The following is a 15,728-nucleotide window of genomic DNA, read 5'->3' as shown; positions in this document are numbered from 1 at the left end:
TTATTTTCTGAAATGTTTCAGTGATGTTTAACCATTCACCTGACCTCAAAAGAACAAATAAACCAAGAAAGATATGAAGTTTGATGTTTGAAATGATTTATTTCACATCTGAACTACATCATTTTCCCATTTTATAAAGTGATAGCAATTTTCTCTGTGTTAGAATTCATTGTTTTGGAAAATACCAACCATTTTTAGATATGTATTCATAAAGGACTTTTAAAATTCATTGAGAAAGGGTGGATATATTGAGGTGGTCAATATACTGGTCAAATAGGACCACGCCATGCTTTTCTGATTCAATATGTTGAATCATATTGAAAATAAAATATTCAAACATTTATTTCTGACTATGGGAATCACATAGGAAATTGTTTAGATATTCTCTCTTTTAACTATTAATGTGAAATCTTAAAGAAAATTACAGTGGGAAATGTCACTGAACAGATATCTCATAGTATTATACTGCGCACTTCAGACTGTATTTTCTTTTTTTTTTTTCTTTTTCTACACACCTTTTTAAGATTTAGATCAGGCATCATCTCCCCAACGGGTCTTTTCTGAAACTCCTGTGATAGGTTAATCCTCCCATCACTTAACATAGTTTGTTGAAATTTTCTGTTTCTCTCATTAAACTGTAAACTCCTACCAGCCAGAGAAATAAAGTAGTGAGTTTCATATACCCAGAGCATCTGTATAGGCACTCCCATATCTTCCAAAGCAAATGGGTGTTTATTGTTTATTCCCATATATTTGGAATTTTTTTTTTCTGTTCACAGAACTTTACATTGGATTTCTTTTTCCTTGTGAGCATGTTAGGAAGCAGCATAAGTATTTGAAAATCTGGTTGGAAACAAATTTAGTTCTATTTAGTTTCCATTAGGTTTAATTTAGTGATATTAGCTGTTACTTAAACTCCAGTTTCTCATTGATTACTTTTTGGGCGATCAATCAGTTTGTCTTTGCTTCAAGCATTTTCACTGTACCTTTACAAAATGAAAGAAAATGAAAACAATAATAATAATAATAATAATAATAATAATGTATTGTACTATAAACTACATTTTATAGAATCTAAATAAGACCTTACCTGCCAGGGGTGGTGGGCATGCACCTGAAATAAAGCCACAGACATGAATATGCAAAAGTCTACCTTAGGAAACATTTGATTAAAATAAAAATAAATCCTTGGTAAAATATTGATCACTGGGCTGCTATTTCACCTCTTCTGCATGATCTGATCAGGAAGGAAGATTTTATATGTGATTTTGTTCTTCTAACAAATAAATAACTTATCTCATTCTTCAGTGGCAGCACATACGTATTTGTACAGCCACACAGGAATATATTCATGCATTAATTGCAGGAGTATTTGTTGCTGTGTTACACTGTGTCACCTGTAGTTCTGGTTTATGGTAATGAATAGGACAAAAATTTTTCTTCTCCTAGAGTTTATAACCCAATGGGAAAGACAGACAATAAATAAGTGAATAAACACATTTTAATAATTTTTATGTATTAAAATAATACAGATTGTTTTTCTGTGTTGGCTCTGCTATTACGATCTTTGTTTCATGATAAATAGGAGACATTTGGATAGTTATCTAAATCAGGATGAAATAACTATGCAAAAGCCTTTCTTACACATCTGCTATGTGCTCAACTGGAGATTACATATTATGCTATGTAGAAAATAAGTATTAGACATGAGTTGATCCCTCACAAAACTTATAATTTAATTAGACATACTGATCTGTTTAATGCTTTCTTTAAAAAGAAGAGTTAAGAGTGACATTCTCATTGAATTTTAGTTTTACAAATCTAATAAGAATTTTTCAACCTTAGAAAAGCTTGAAGTTTTAGGATTTGTTGTAAGATCATTATAAAATTGCATAATACAGAAAATAGTTCTAGTGGTTTGGTGTATTAAGAAGATTCTAACAAGTTCAATGTTTTTATTTGTCTTATTTTGGTTTTGGTGTGTTTGGGGAAAACCTTCCTTTTCTTTTAGCTACACCTAGGCAGTAACTCTGTGAGCAGAGAGAGAAAACAAAAGCCAAAACAAAATGAGATGTAGTGATATTCAAGGGAATACCAGTAGCAAAATCCTACCTTATATTCAATATTTTAGTCCCATACTGGTCAGATCACTGAGTATGTGAATTCACGTTTTACTTAGAACCATCCAGGAATGCTTGAACAGAAGCTAACTTTTACATAATGATGATAAAGATATTAATAGAGAAAATTAGAAAGTAATATATACAGTATATTTACAATATTTCAAAATATCTCGGGAAATTAACTGGTAGTTCAGAAATTTCTTTAAAGTCTGAGTCCCTCATACACCATATGGCCAACCAGTTCTAAATAACCACACAGCTGCCTGCTTCTCTAGCAGTTGCTTCCCCCCAAGCATTTGCTTCTGAGCAATCTTCAGGGGTAACTTACTGAAGCTTCGGATAGAGTGTTGCTATTTTTAGTGATGCTGATGGCAGAGATTAGTGAGCAAGAACAGAGGAAGCAGTGGTCTATAGGCTTATCTTTGAAAAGAGTGAGAAACAAACATATTATCTTGGAGAAAAAGGGTTTGAGAGGTTAGAGAAGACCAGACAAAAGCTGAGCACACCCAGAGAGAGGAAACAGCAGGAAAGGTTTAAAGCAAATTTCTTGCCTACCTTCATTGTCCTTAAATGGAAATCACAAATAGACATGTTGCAAGTCAATTATGTTGTAATGACAGGTGTTCTGGCATTTCTATTAATAAGCTTGGTTGAAATTATGGAACGCAGTCTTAGAACATGCTGGTGACTATATATTAAAAATAAAGTGCTGTTTGGTGGAGTTTTATTTGAAAATGTGTGATAATTCTCTAGGCTAGCTTCTCTCTCTTTGATGTGCTAATATCATGTGCAGTTTCTATTTTATAATCTATCTTCTGTATTTGGTGATGGCTACTTTAGTAAATCCTTTCTAATTTCATGGCAATTTGATTTTCATCAACAAAAAAATCAACTGAACACTTTCAAAGTGATGCTGCTGCCTGGTGGGTGTGAACCCCGTACCAATCATCCTTCTCTCATTTGGCTTCTGGGCTATGCCTCACATCAAACGGCACGGTTAGTCTCTCAAATCCTGAAGGAGCGAGGCCATGCTCACTGCTTGTCAGTCAGGCTGAGATCGGTTAGGTGGACTCCTGTTTCAACTTTTTAATATCCCCAACAACAAAGCAATCTGTAATCCCACAAAATCAAGAGCCCAGATACTCTGATTTTAATTTTAGCTGTGCCCCTAAGACACTGCACCAGAGATCAACGTTTGCTTCTCCATTTTGCTCTGCAGGAGAGTGTGCCTAGCCCATTGTTACTTCCAACCAGAGAGAAAGGAATAAGCATTTTTTTTTTAAGATTTTATTTATTTATTTCACAGAGAGAGAGAGAGAGAAGTAGAGGGAGCAGCAGAGGGAGAGGGAGAAGCAGGCTCCTTGCCGAGCAAGGAGACCGATGCAGGGCTCCACCTTAGAACCCTGGGATCATGCTTGACCTGAGCTGAAGGCAGATGCTTAACCAACTGAGCCACCCAGGCACCCCGGAATAAATGTTACTTTTGTTTAAGTATCACTTGAGTTTGTGAAGGACAAAAAGAGTAGATGAGAAATTACAGATAGGTGGGAATTTATTTTTGATTTATTCACTGCATTCTTCTGTTTCTTGGATCTGCATGTTGAGAAATCAGAGTAACAGACTGAGCGGTCCCACCTGAAGGGTAGCGCAGTAGTGCATGCGATATAGGAATAGTATGCTGCAAATACGTGTTTTGTGAGAAAACAAGGAAACTAGTTTCAATGATAGACCAACACAAGGGTGTTTCAACCTATGATCTATTTCAGCTATAGGGGACCAAACAATGAAAATAGGTTTGAGTTGAAGAGTGAAATAGATCATGATACTAGTGCGAAATCATCTCTTACATTAACATCTTCAACCCTCTTAGGTACAGTTTGTCATTCATTTTAGTGGATGACAAAGAATGAAAAGGAAAAAAATGCCACAAACCTGTCTGGGCTCAGTTCTTCATAAGCTTCAATGACAAAGCGTGAGCTGGCAATGTTTTGTATGTTGTGAATCAAAGTTACGTGTTACCTTAAATCATTACTTTCCTCTAGTTTGATTTTATTTACAATTACACAAATTTATAATGGTTCTTGTCATTGAAGCCTGCTGTTAGAAAACTTCCAAGGACCTAATGTCTCGGCCATAAACCAAGGATACTGTACAAAAAATATATCTTTTAAAGTTACTAGTATAATAGTTTTTCCTTCATTGCCACTTGTCACTCATTATTTGGTCTGTACCCGTGTTTCCGGTAAGAAGTGAAATAAGGGAATCGCAGAATCAAGATCTCTCACACCACAGTGCAGGAAATTTTTATTTATTAAGCTGTTAAATAGAATGTAGGAAGGAACATTTCTAGATATTTTACATTTTATAAGTCTATTGTATTAATATACATTTGTAATAGTATATTTCCTTCCTGCCACTGAGAAAGCCTGTCCCTTTTTGCTCTGAGATATACTGTCCACCTCAAAATACTGCAACCAAAATTCAAATGAGGTATCTCCAGTATAGAAAGGGACTGAGGATGTCTTAGAAATATTTTAAATAACATATTCTGTGGTAGTTTTAAACATGGCTGCAAATTCTTTGACATTTCTTTTAGAGAAAGATGAGTAGGGTCTAATTCTCTTCCTCTTGAATCTGGATAGTTTGAGTGGCTTGCTAGTAACAGAAAGACTGCGAGGAGGGGGTCACTTCAGGATTTCTGAGGGTAGGTGGGAAAACACAGAGCACCTTCTGCCTCATTTACAAGAACTCTGTCTTTTTTGGGAACTCTGAATTGCCTTGTAAGGATTCTGACAATCTTAAGACTGCCCCCTACCTCCCACTGTGAGGAAGCCAGAGTGTTACAGAGAGGAAGGCCCTGGATAGGTACCAGTGGGAATTTCCAATGGAGCCCACCATTGAGTTATCCCAGGCTAGCCGTTACACCTGAAAGTAAAGAATTCTCCAGATGATTCCAGCCTCTAGCGATCTGAGTGACCACAGGCTGTTTGATTCTTCCTATCTGCAGCCCCAGGCTCTGGGAGCCAAACAAATTATCCCCATTGTACTCTGTCTAAATGTCTCACCTACAGAATCCATGCGCATCGTCATAATAACAACATGGTTGTTATTTTAGGCAACTAAATTTGGCATGGTTATTTATCTAACACTGGACAGCTGGAACACATTCCTACAATTTTATTTGTAAAATGCAAAGATTCTCAACATTGTGATCCATTGTCCAAATACTGGATTTGTTCTCTTCTTGTGTTTCTACTGCCCTCTCATGGCAATTACTAAAGACTTTTAAGAATTCTGCGGTTTTGTGGGGATTTTTGTATTAGGTGTTTTGATATTTTTGTTATTTACTTACACCTTATTTTGAAGCATATGCCAAAGTTCTATCTCCAAGTTGCCAGTAAGGGAAGAGACTTCCAAGAAAGACAATGCAAAGATTTCCAGAACGTTTGACCTAAAAGGTATTAGGCTAGTCGGAAGGCTGGACTTAGAAGTCCTTGTACCTTCGAATGTCTGCTTTAATAACATGAGACTCAAGGTTAATTGGGCAAGTAATTCTAATTTCTCTGTTAAGCTTCTTAACTTTATTACAACCTGACAAAGCGAGTGCTCCAGCATTTTATCGGGGATGTTAGATAGATCCTAGAAGGAGATAGAAATGCACCATATAGCAACTATTGCCCCAAACCAAGATTAGGAGAGTTTTCTTTCTTAGTCTCTCTTTTTGACCAAGTCAGATGGCTAAAGATTTGTCTTAGCCAAGAAAAGGAGGACCATACAGCATTTTTGTTCTGAGAACATTAACTGAGCTTGTTGCTTCATCGTTCTTTTCTTACATTTCTTATAGATGGTGGAAAATACATAAGGGATCAAGTTATAAAATATACCACCATGAAGATTACCTGCAGTCTATATAGGGACCCATTGACATTCTTTTCTTTCTTTACCAGTTTCCTATGTTAGGGAAAAATTTCTAAGAAGAATGCTAATGTGATTCCATTTACTGATACACATTTACATATTATGAATGTATTTTGTATTAGTGCTAAATATATGCTTAGTTGACCTCTCTCTCTCTCTATACACACACACACACACACACACACACATATATACATATATATGTATATATAAATATTTTAAGTATTAATGCTGCTTTGTGTTTTTAAATTGGACCCAACCTTTGCTTTGCTTACACATTGCAAATTCCAGTAGACACATGAATAACCAAAGCAATAGACCCATATGAATAGACAATGAATATTTTGGGTCTATATAATAGGCCAAATAAATACTTGGGTCCAATAGACCCATATGACTATACCATTGCTTTCACAGAATTGGATATTAGAAAGAAAAATTCCTAAATAACTTTATTTTGCTCATTATGAAAAATCATGCATTTTTCATTTTATGGATAATTTTAATGCCAAACCAAGTAAGAATGGTTATCTAAAAAAACGTTTTAAATAATGATATTTATACTCATAAAAAAGCCTTTGATAAGAAAGGGTATTATTTATACATTTTTAGAAACATGGTGTGTTAAATGTTTGTTCTAAATGGTTAGAATTTGACCCCAGTATAAGCCTTGTTCTCTGAGGAGAAGCTTGGACTACTTGTTCTAGCACAGTGTGGGGAATTCGGAGATACAGTTAAGAGGATAATGGGCCCAGAGTGGGAATGTTACAGTGAAAAATCCCGCACTTAACTCAAGTACACTATCAGCACTAATTCAGATTCTGAATTTCTTGCAGTGATGTTTTTGACTTTGTATTCTGTTTTCTCTTTATTGTTTTTCTTTTAATTTCATAATTCATTCAGAAGTTGAATAGTACTCTAGTTTTATCAGTCATAAATATCTGAGTCATTCTCAGTTCAGTAGTGTTGTTGTGAATACTCGAAAATTTGTTTGAGCTCTTAACATCCCCTGATAAATAGTAGAGAGCTGTATTTTCTGGTTACAGTTCATGATGCTGTACAGAGCCCAAAGAAGGACAAAGTAGGCAAACTCCTTCCTAATGGATTATGTTCCTGAGTTCACGTTTGCTTTCTGTGTGTACTGGTTCACCAAAAGTAAAATCAAAAAGACTGAGGAAAAATGAAAAACCCAGGATACAAAGGAAATTTTATATATTTTGCTATGAACACAGTCAGTTGCACCAGTTGACTTATAGTAGCTGGGACAAAGTTTTGAATACTTCCAGGGATGCCATTCACAAGGCATTCTCTTGTGAACTGCGCCTCTAATTGTCTGATACTGTTTGTCACCAGCACCAAAGCTAGTTACCAGAGAAAGCACACCAACTGTCTATATAGGAAACACTTCCATGTATGTTTTTCTTACTACCTAAATACCAGAAATCACCTCGACTTCTTATAAATATATTTAGTTTTACAATGTTATCTGCAAAGATATATATTGTTTTGTATATTTTTTGTGCAAATGGCATTTGTTTTTGATAATATTAACATCTAAATTTTTTTGCTTTTTGAGGTCAGGGTTTTGAGATAAACTGTGAACGTATGCCAGTATTCTGCATGTGGTTTATCCCAGATAAGCCATGCCTAATGTATAGGTAGGTATATAATTGCTAACATCTACAATTCTAGGATCACTATGGGGTTAAAAAAAAAAAAAAGGGCAAACAAAATGTAGCGATTCATTTAGAGAATTTGGAGTGTCTCCACAAGCTTTCATATTCACATTTCTAAGCTTTCTATACACTGTTTGCTGTTTCCTCTTTCTCAATAGTAGGCTGTTTTCTCTTCCTTTTGTATGTTTTGACAAATTTTTTTATTTCAATTATTTGGCATTTTTAGGAAATGTTTTCCCCAGTCATTCTTAATTTTCTTCCTTTCACCTGTCTACCTTAAAAAATAATTTTAAACCTAAAATAATTTAAAGTCAGAAAAAATTTTCCAGCGTTTGAATGTGGAGTAGCTCTCATTTCGAAAGGTGTGAGAGATATTTATTTCCTCAGCAGCACCACCAATATCATATTTACTTAAATCAAACCAAGTCAACAGTCACTACTACCAAACCAGGAGCATAAACAATAAAAAATAAAATAGTAAGACCATCAACTGAACAGACATAGTCTACCTTGTGCTGAGTTAATATTTCCAGGATCTCAATTCTATACCATTTTAGATTAAAAGTGATATCCACATTTAAAAAAAAATAATAACAATAATAATCTTAAAGCATGCAGAAACTTTTATTTTGATTATCATATATCTTTTTTTTCCATTTTTTCTTTTCTTTATTATGTTCAATCCATCATTGATCTTTTTTAAAGATTTTATTTTATTTAAAATTAAAGATTTTAAATAAAATCTTTAAAAAGATTTAAAAAGACAGTGAGAAAGAGAGAGAGCACATGAGCCAGGAGAGGGGCAGAGAAGCAGATTTCCTGCTGAGTAGGAAGCCCAATGTGGGACTCAATCCCAAGACTCTGGGATCATGACCTGAGCTGAAGGCTCAGGCACCTTGATTATAACTTGTCTTAAGGAAGATTTCATAATATATGGACTTTTTTTGAAGGCCTATAAAAATACTATTTATTGTCTTATTAGTGACTAAATGAAGAGACTTTTACAACTGAAAAGTCTCTCTAGAAAAGGAAAATACTTTTTGAGGCTGACCCCTCAACTTGCCTAAGGCCATATGGTCATGGCTCACGGTTCAAAGGTAACATGTACCTGGGGTGGGGGAGCACAGCATCATTCTGGAAGTCTCCAGATAAGGCAAAACTATGTTTGTTAGCAGCTCTGTATCTTTGGCATAATAATTTGCTGGAACATAGAAATTAAACTTGAGTAATCCTTAATTTATTAAGGTGACTGTAGGGTTGTCTTAATTTTCACTGAACTGATTGGAGGTGTAGCATATGTGCTTTTATAGCATACATGTACCCACGCATATATATATTGGCTTATATAATCTTAGAGTTGGCAGAGAAGGTAAAGATGCTAGTTTAACTCATTAATTTTTATAACCAAAATATATTGTTCCCCAAGAGACAGTAATTTTCTTGAGATTCCTGTGAAATTACTAGGAAATATTTAATTATTAGAGGTAAAAAGGAAAACATAAAGATGAGGACCAGTTTTCATGAAAGTATCTTGCTTAAGTATCTTGCTTAACTAGCAGATTAATTTCAAGGAACCATAACACTGAGAGGAATAGAACTTACTAAGTTTTTTCTTACTGTTTCATAAACTGTTATATCCAAGATAAGAAGAGAACAGACCCAAATTACTTTAAATAACATAAAATTACCTACAGGATGTAACATTGAGTTGACCATGATTCTTCATCACGATCTAACCTCTATAAAACTGAGTAGTTTAGATACAACTGATTTGTGAAAATGTTTTTATCTATCTTCTGTACTGTTTATATTACATGCAGTGTGTACCCTGGATGGATGAAAAAAAGAGAAGGGAGCACCCTTTGCTCAGCATGCCTGAGTTGGCAGGCTTTATGTTGGGGTTTAACAGCTGTCTGCATTTGTGAGAACTCGTGCAGAGAAGTGAGGGAATCACTTTGCCAGTCTAGTCCCATCCTTGGGAGAAGAGTAGAAGCAGCATGGGCACTTTTGGGAAATCTTCCTGTCTTAAGAGCCCAGTTTCCCTTTTAGGAGGAAAGAGTTTTTCTCACTCCTTCATCCCTCTATAGTTTTAGAAGTCAAGAAATTGATGACAATATATTTAGCAGCACATGTAATACCTTCTTCCACGTTGCTGTGAATTCTTGTTACAGTTATAAGCCAAACGTCGTTTTAGTGCAGGTATTTTTCCTCTAACCATTGTTTTATTCTGTTTTTTAAATCACCAGGCCTGGATCATATTTTTTTGCCTTGCTTTTATTCGGGTATAATTTACATATGTGAAAATCTACCCTTTTTAAGTGTACTAATGTGTATAGTCATGTTTGTATCATTACCATCAAGATAAAGAATACGTCTGTCACACCAAAAATTTCCTCTGGGCCTCATTTCATACCCTGGTCCCTGAAGACCACTGATCTGCTCTCTGTTATCATCCTTCACTTTTTCCTAGAATTTCAGAAATTGATTTATACTGCATACAGGCTTGCTTCTGAGTTGTTTCACTTAACATAACGATTTTGAGGATAATCGTGTTGTTGAATGTATCAGTAGTTTGTGTTTTTACATCACTGAGACATTTTCCATTTGTGGCTACACCAAAACTTGTTTATCCATTTATTGTATGGTAATTTAGATAGATTATTATGACTAAGGCTGCTCTGAAGATTCATATATGTCTTTGTATGGAGCTACGATTTCACAATAGGGAATCTGGGAATTATTCATTGAAAGTTAAAGCAGTAGGACATTTACATAATCTTTTTCATTAATGTATTTGTCACAGGACTATATATTTTTAAGAAAGTCAGAAAGAAGTACTCCGAAAGTCTTGGTTGTATATTTACTCTCCAATTTTTGGTATGGTTTACTTGACATTTGTAACATCTATTAGTTCTATGAAAGACTGTTTTATTAGTTATTCATTTTTCATTCTGCAAATAATCATTTCTAAATTAAGGTTTAGAGAATTTTTTTTTTTTCCAGCAGTACCCTAAATTAGGATACCAGAGTTCAGATGCAAACTGGAGATTCTGATTCCCTAGTCAGAGAGATGAGATTTGTTAGATAAATGAAGCCATCTGCATCAATTTAAATAGTTCTACCAAATTGATTCATGAAGTGTCTAATATTTCCATGTAATTAGCAGTGGCATTTTCAAATCTCTATAACTGAGAGGAAAATTTAACCTTCTCTGAAGACTTGCACACTCTAGGGTTGATACTTTAGGAAATTATATTGTTCTAAGGGAATACTCACCAAAGAATTACATCAGATTTTGAACAGATGCTGCAAGAACCCTGTTTTATTGCCGGTGCACAAGAGTGGTGATATTAAAAGTCTTCATCTCCTCCCTCGCATCTGATGTTAAAACAGATTTCCCATTTCTCAACTCTGTCAGTTTAGTGGTGAATCTCTTGTGGCTCTTCCAAAAAAAAATTCTGCTTTCTCTTCTTTTCTCCTCTACTGTAAAATTAAACTCTAGTCATTAAGTTCAATGTATCTCTTTTTGTTGGGACTCTAAGGAGTCTTTCCTCTAAGGGAAGATGGAGGGTTTATTTCAAAGATAATATCTGTTTTTCTCTCAATCAAAGAATTTAATTTTTTAGTATATAATTTTACATCTACATATACATTTTCACTTAAAAGTAAATAAATGTGCAAAATCCATATATAATAATGATAGAATTTTATCTATAATTATATTAAATATCTATAAATATAGATGGTATTATCCATGAGCTTCACATCATATCTCATATAATTGCTTTACCAGGGGAAATCTTAGCGCTTGATTAATTATAAAAATCCACAAGTCTGTTAAGATGCCATATTCCTATTTCATCTTTGCTGTTAGATTTCTGATCTTTTTCTTCTTTGTGCTGCATTGATGGTACTGAATGCAGATGAACCACCTTGTATTTTATGTTATAGAAGATAGACATACTTAGATAATTAATCTGGAGAATGTTTGTCTCTCGTGGCCTATTGCATGGGAGTTACAAATTAATTTCTAAAACTAGTTATGTTTTTTCATAATGTTAAGATATTCATAATTTTTTTAGACATTATAGTAGATGATAAGTATAGTTTACTCAGAAAATGTTGATTCATTCTGTGAAATAGTTTAATAAGAAGGATGTTAGATAAATCAGGCATGTGTTGTAAATTATCTGAAGGTTTTCTTTAGGGCTATACATCATCCATATTAAAAAACAAAAACAAAACAAAAACTCTTCTTTCCCAAATATGAAGTAATAATTGCCAATGGGTTGACATTAATATGTCAACATATTAATGTTGACAAAAACTATTATTGCTATCCCAAATATTTTATTGTACCTACTAACTAAAACTTAGTTATGAGGTTTTTTTTTTACATATTAACATTATTAAAGTATGTGCTATCAAAAATAAGATTTGGATAATTATTATATGAAATTTCTAAACTACAAGGCATTATTACCCAGACTTAGTGGAATTATAATATAGTTCATGACCATGGCTAACTTATTGGAGGATTGTTAACTGTTTAGTTTTAGGATATAGTTTCCCAAAATCCACCTGTGCATAATATGTTACCATTTTTATTGTTTGTCCAAATAATTTGACAGAATTCTAGATGTAGACTAGAGCAAGTAACAACAAGACACAAGAGAAAAATTAAAATTCTGACTTCTCAATCTTGGTTATCTTGAAGATATGTGTTACTACTTGAAAGCAGAGGGTCTTGTGAATTTTCCCATGTGTTGACAAGCAAATTTTCACATTCTGCCCAAGTGATTAGTTAAGAGTTGAACACCTATTTATTTTATTTATTTTTTAACTTTTTTTTAGTTTTGAGTTTTTAAATTCTAGTTAATGTACAGTGTAATATTAGTTCAGAAGTACATTTTGGGGTTCATCACTTACTATATAATACCCAGTGCTCATCACAACAAATGCCCTCCTCAATACCCATCATCCATTTAGCCCATCATGCCCCCCATTTCCCGTCTAGCAACCCTCAGTTGAATATTAATTTATTTAGGCAGGTTATTTACTAATGTCTTTAAGGAAACAAGTTTCCAGGGGTGCTTGGGTGGCTCAGTGGGTTAAAGTCTCTGCCTTTGGCTCAGGTCATGATCTCAGGGTCCTGGGATTGAGCCCTGCATCAGGCTCTCTGCTCGGTGGGGCGCCTGCTTCCTCTTCTCTCTCTCTGCCTGCCTCTCCGCCTACTTGTGATCTCTGTCTGTCAAATAAATAAATAAAATCTTTTTAAAAAATATAAAAAAAGATAAGTTTCCAGTAAGCATTACTAGTCTAATGTTGCACATACATACTCATATGCAAGCACACATGTCCTGATACTTTAAAAAGTACAATAAAAATATATCACTGGAAGCTCTGACAAAAGATCATGATAAATATAATAGATATATGATAAATATAATGTAAGTAATATATGAAGAGAGAAAATAAATAAAAACAATATAAATAAGATATAGAAACCAAAATACTCACAAATAAATCAGCATCTGTACCAAAACTAAGTGACAGCTATCCTCCACAAACCCCAAAATGCAGGTGGGTAGAGATAAAGTAATGAAAGCTACGAGAGCCATGTGATATCAGCATTTGTGGGAGAAAAGCAGAAAAAAACAATGTGGTGTCTGATGGCACAAAAAAAGGAATATCCCCAAGTAACAGTATTTTGTCAGGTGAATCTAAGATTAGAAGCTGAACCTCGAGAGGTGTTTTTATACCTGGATTCATGGGTGAAGTCATTGAATCTACTTGAAGATCTGAAGATACTAGAAAAATCTAGGTTCTATGAACTCTTGAAATTCTAAGACAGAGCCACACAATGAGAAGCTGCAAGAATAGCCCCAGACAGAGCAAGGAAGAAAAGAGCAAAATAAATGGAGTATTTAAATTAAATGGATCGTTAAGCAGAGAAGGTAGATTTCAGAAAGCAAGAGGCTGTAATTTTTATCCCTTTGGAAAAGGAACAAAAGAGGGGGTGGTAGTGTTTACTCCACATACTAAACAGTAAAGAAAATCTCTCCTCACTTAAAAATGAGCAACAGAAAAGGATTTTGGCTACATTTCATTCATAGGGAGCTATTTTAAGAAATAGATGATGAAGCCTCAAAATGAAAATGAAAACAGACATGCACACAAAATAAGTAAAACATGTAATCACATATTTAATAGCAAACTAAAAAAAAAAAAGAGAGAGAGAGAGAGAGAGAGAAGTGTTGAATAATACCAGAATTATTTAATTGGGGAAAAGAGAGTTTCATAAAGAGAGATGACAGGACTGATGAAATTATTTTAATAAAAGTAAAACAAATTTCAGAAATAGAGTAAATTAAAAGAAACAAAACAATAGAATCATCAGTAAGATTATTAAATCACTGTGCTGTACACCTGAAACTAATATAACATTTTATATCAACTACACTTTTAAAAATTCTAAAAAGAGTAACAAAAGAGCAACTAATAATTTCTTAAATTCGAATGTAAGTGGAGAAGGAGCTGATCAGAATTTGAGGGGTGATGTATATAGAATACAAGTGAAGAATTCTGCCATATGTACAGTAGGAGTTCTCAAAAAAGAAAAGCTAAGCAAAGGAACAGAATAAAAAGCCATAATAGAATGAAATTTTCCTGTAACTAAAATTAAGACTTGTAACTATGTACAGAAAGTGTTCACCGTGTACTTTGGGAAACTGGCCATAAGGTATTAAATATAGCCTAATAAAAATAATTAGACTTAAAAAAAAAAAGTCTTTGTTCATGAAAGCAAAAATACTAAGTCACTTATATGAGGTGAGAAAAAATTAGACTATCTCAACAATGGTTTTTGCCAGAGATAATCAACTAACATATATCAGATGTTTAAGGAAAGATAACGTGAACCAGGAATTTTTATTCAGCCATACTAACATTTTATACATAAAATGCTAAAATTTTTAGTAATGCACAACAACTAATGAAATATTGTTGCCATAAGTCCTTTCTGAGTAATTTACTGTAGAGAACAAATGTAATGGGTTTACTGGGTTATCCTTATGATATATGGGTAAGTGACCAAAGCACAGCCAAGAAAATTATATATATAATTCTATTATTTATGTAAGAAATGGGAAATATAAATATAACATAAACATAAGTAGGTAAATATAAACTTTGAGTTTGAAACATCTTGTCATAATAGAAATTAGGATATCTGTTTATTTCAGGTTTAGGTACAGAGAGTCTTAGAAGCCAACTCAAAATGGCTCCCTCTGTTAAAGACGGGACAATTTGAACATCAATAAGGACAATGTATTTTTCATTTCGTGATAGAAGCATACAATTCCACCTATGAAAAATACTTGATTGGGGCACCTGGGTGGCTCAGTGGGTTAAAGCCTCTGCCTTCAGCTCAGGTCATGATCCAGGGTCCTGGGATCAAGCCCCACATCGGGCTCTCTGCTCGGCAGGGAGCCTGCCTCCCTGCCTCTCTCTGCCTGCCTCTCTGCCTACTTTGATCTCTGTCTGTCAAATAAATAAATAAAATCTTTAAAAAAAAAAACTTGATTTTTATCAAGCCATTAGATCTAATTAAAAATTTATATAAAGCATAGGAGAGGGAGGAACATGTTAAGCAACATAACGTTAATATAATAAGCAAAGGCTCATCTGTCCCAACAGTACCAGGGAAAAGGGTCTTGGTATCTTCTAAAGAAAAAGACGTGAGGAAGTGAGACAGTTTGAGAGACAACATAGAAATATATTAAAAAAAAAAAAACTTAGGAAACATTGTGTCTGATCACAATGTGTGTACCTAATTTCAATTTTCAAAATAAGAAACAAAAATGTAAAAAAATTACAAATGAATGAGTGAACACTAAATTGATACTATTGAAATTAAAGTTGTATTGTTGATTTTTATAGGTGATGATGGCATTGTAGTTATTTTTTTTTTTAAGTCTCCATCCTTTAGAAATGCATACTAAGATAGAGA

General features: G+C 33.9%; 1 protein-coding gene across 11 annotated transcripts in view; it reads left to right on the top strand.

Moving 5' to 3' along the window:
* The window catches only part of KHDRBS2 (KH RNA binding domain containing, signal transduction associated 2), a 601,759-nt gene that overhangs the window by 218,346 nt on the left and 367,685 nt on the right, over positions 1-15,728 (top strand). The gene's annotated exons all lie outside the window — the stretch shown is intronic.

This window comes from Mustela erminea, chromosome 4 (assembly GCF_009829155.1).
Source record: "Mustela erminea isolate mMusErm1 chromosome 4, mMusErm1.Pri, whole genome shotgun sequence".
Taxonomy (NCBI): Eukaryota; Metazoa; Chordata; class Mammalia; order Carnivora; family Mustelidae; genus Mustela; species Mustela erminea.
This window is presented reverse-complemented; position numbering and strand designations above follow the sequence as displayed.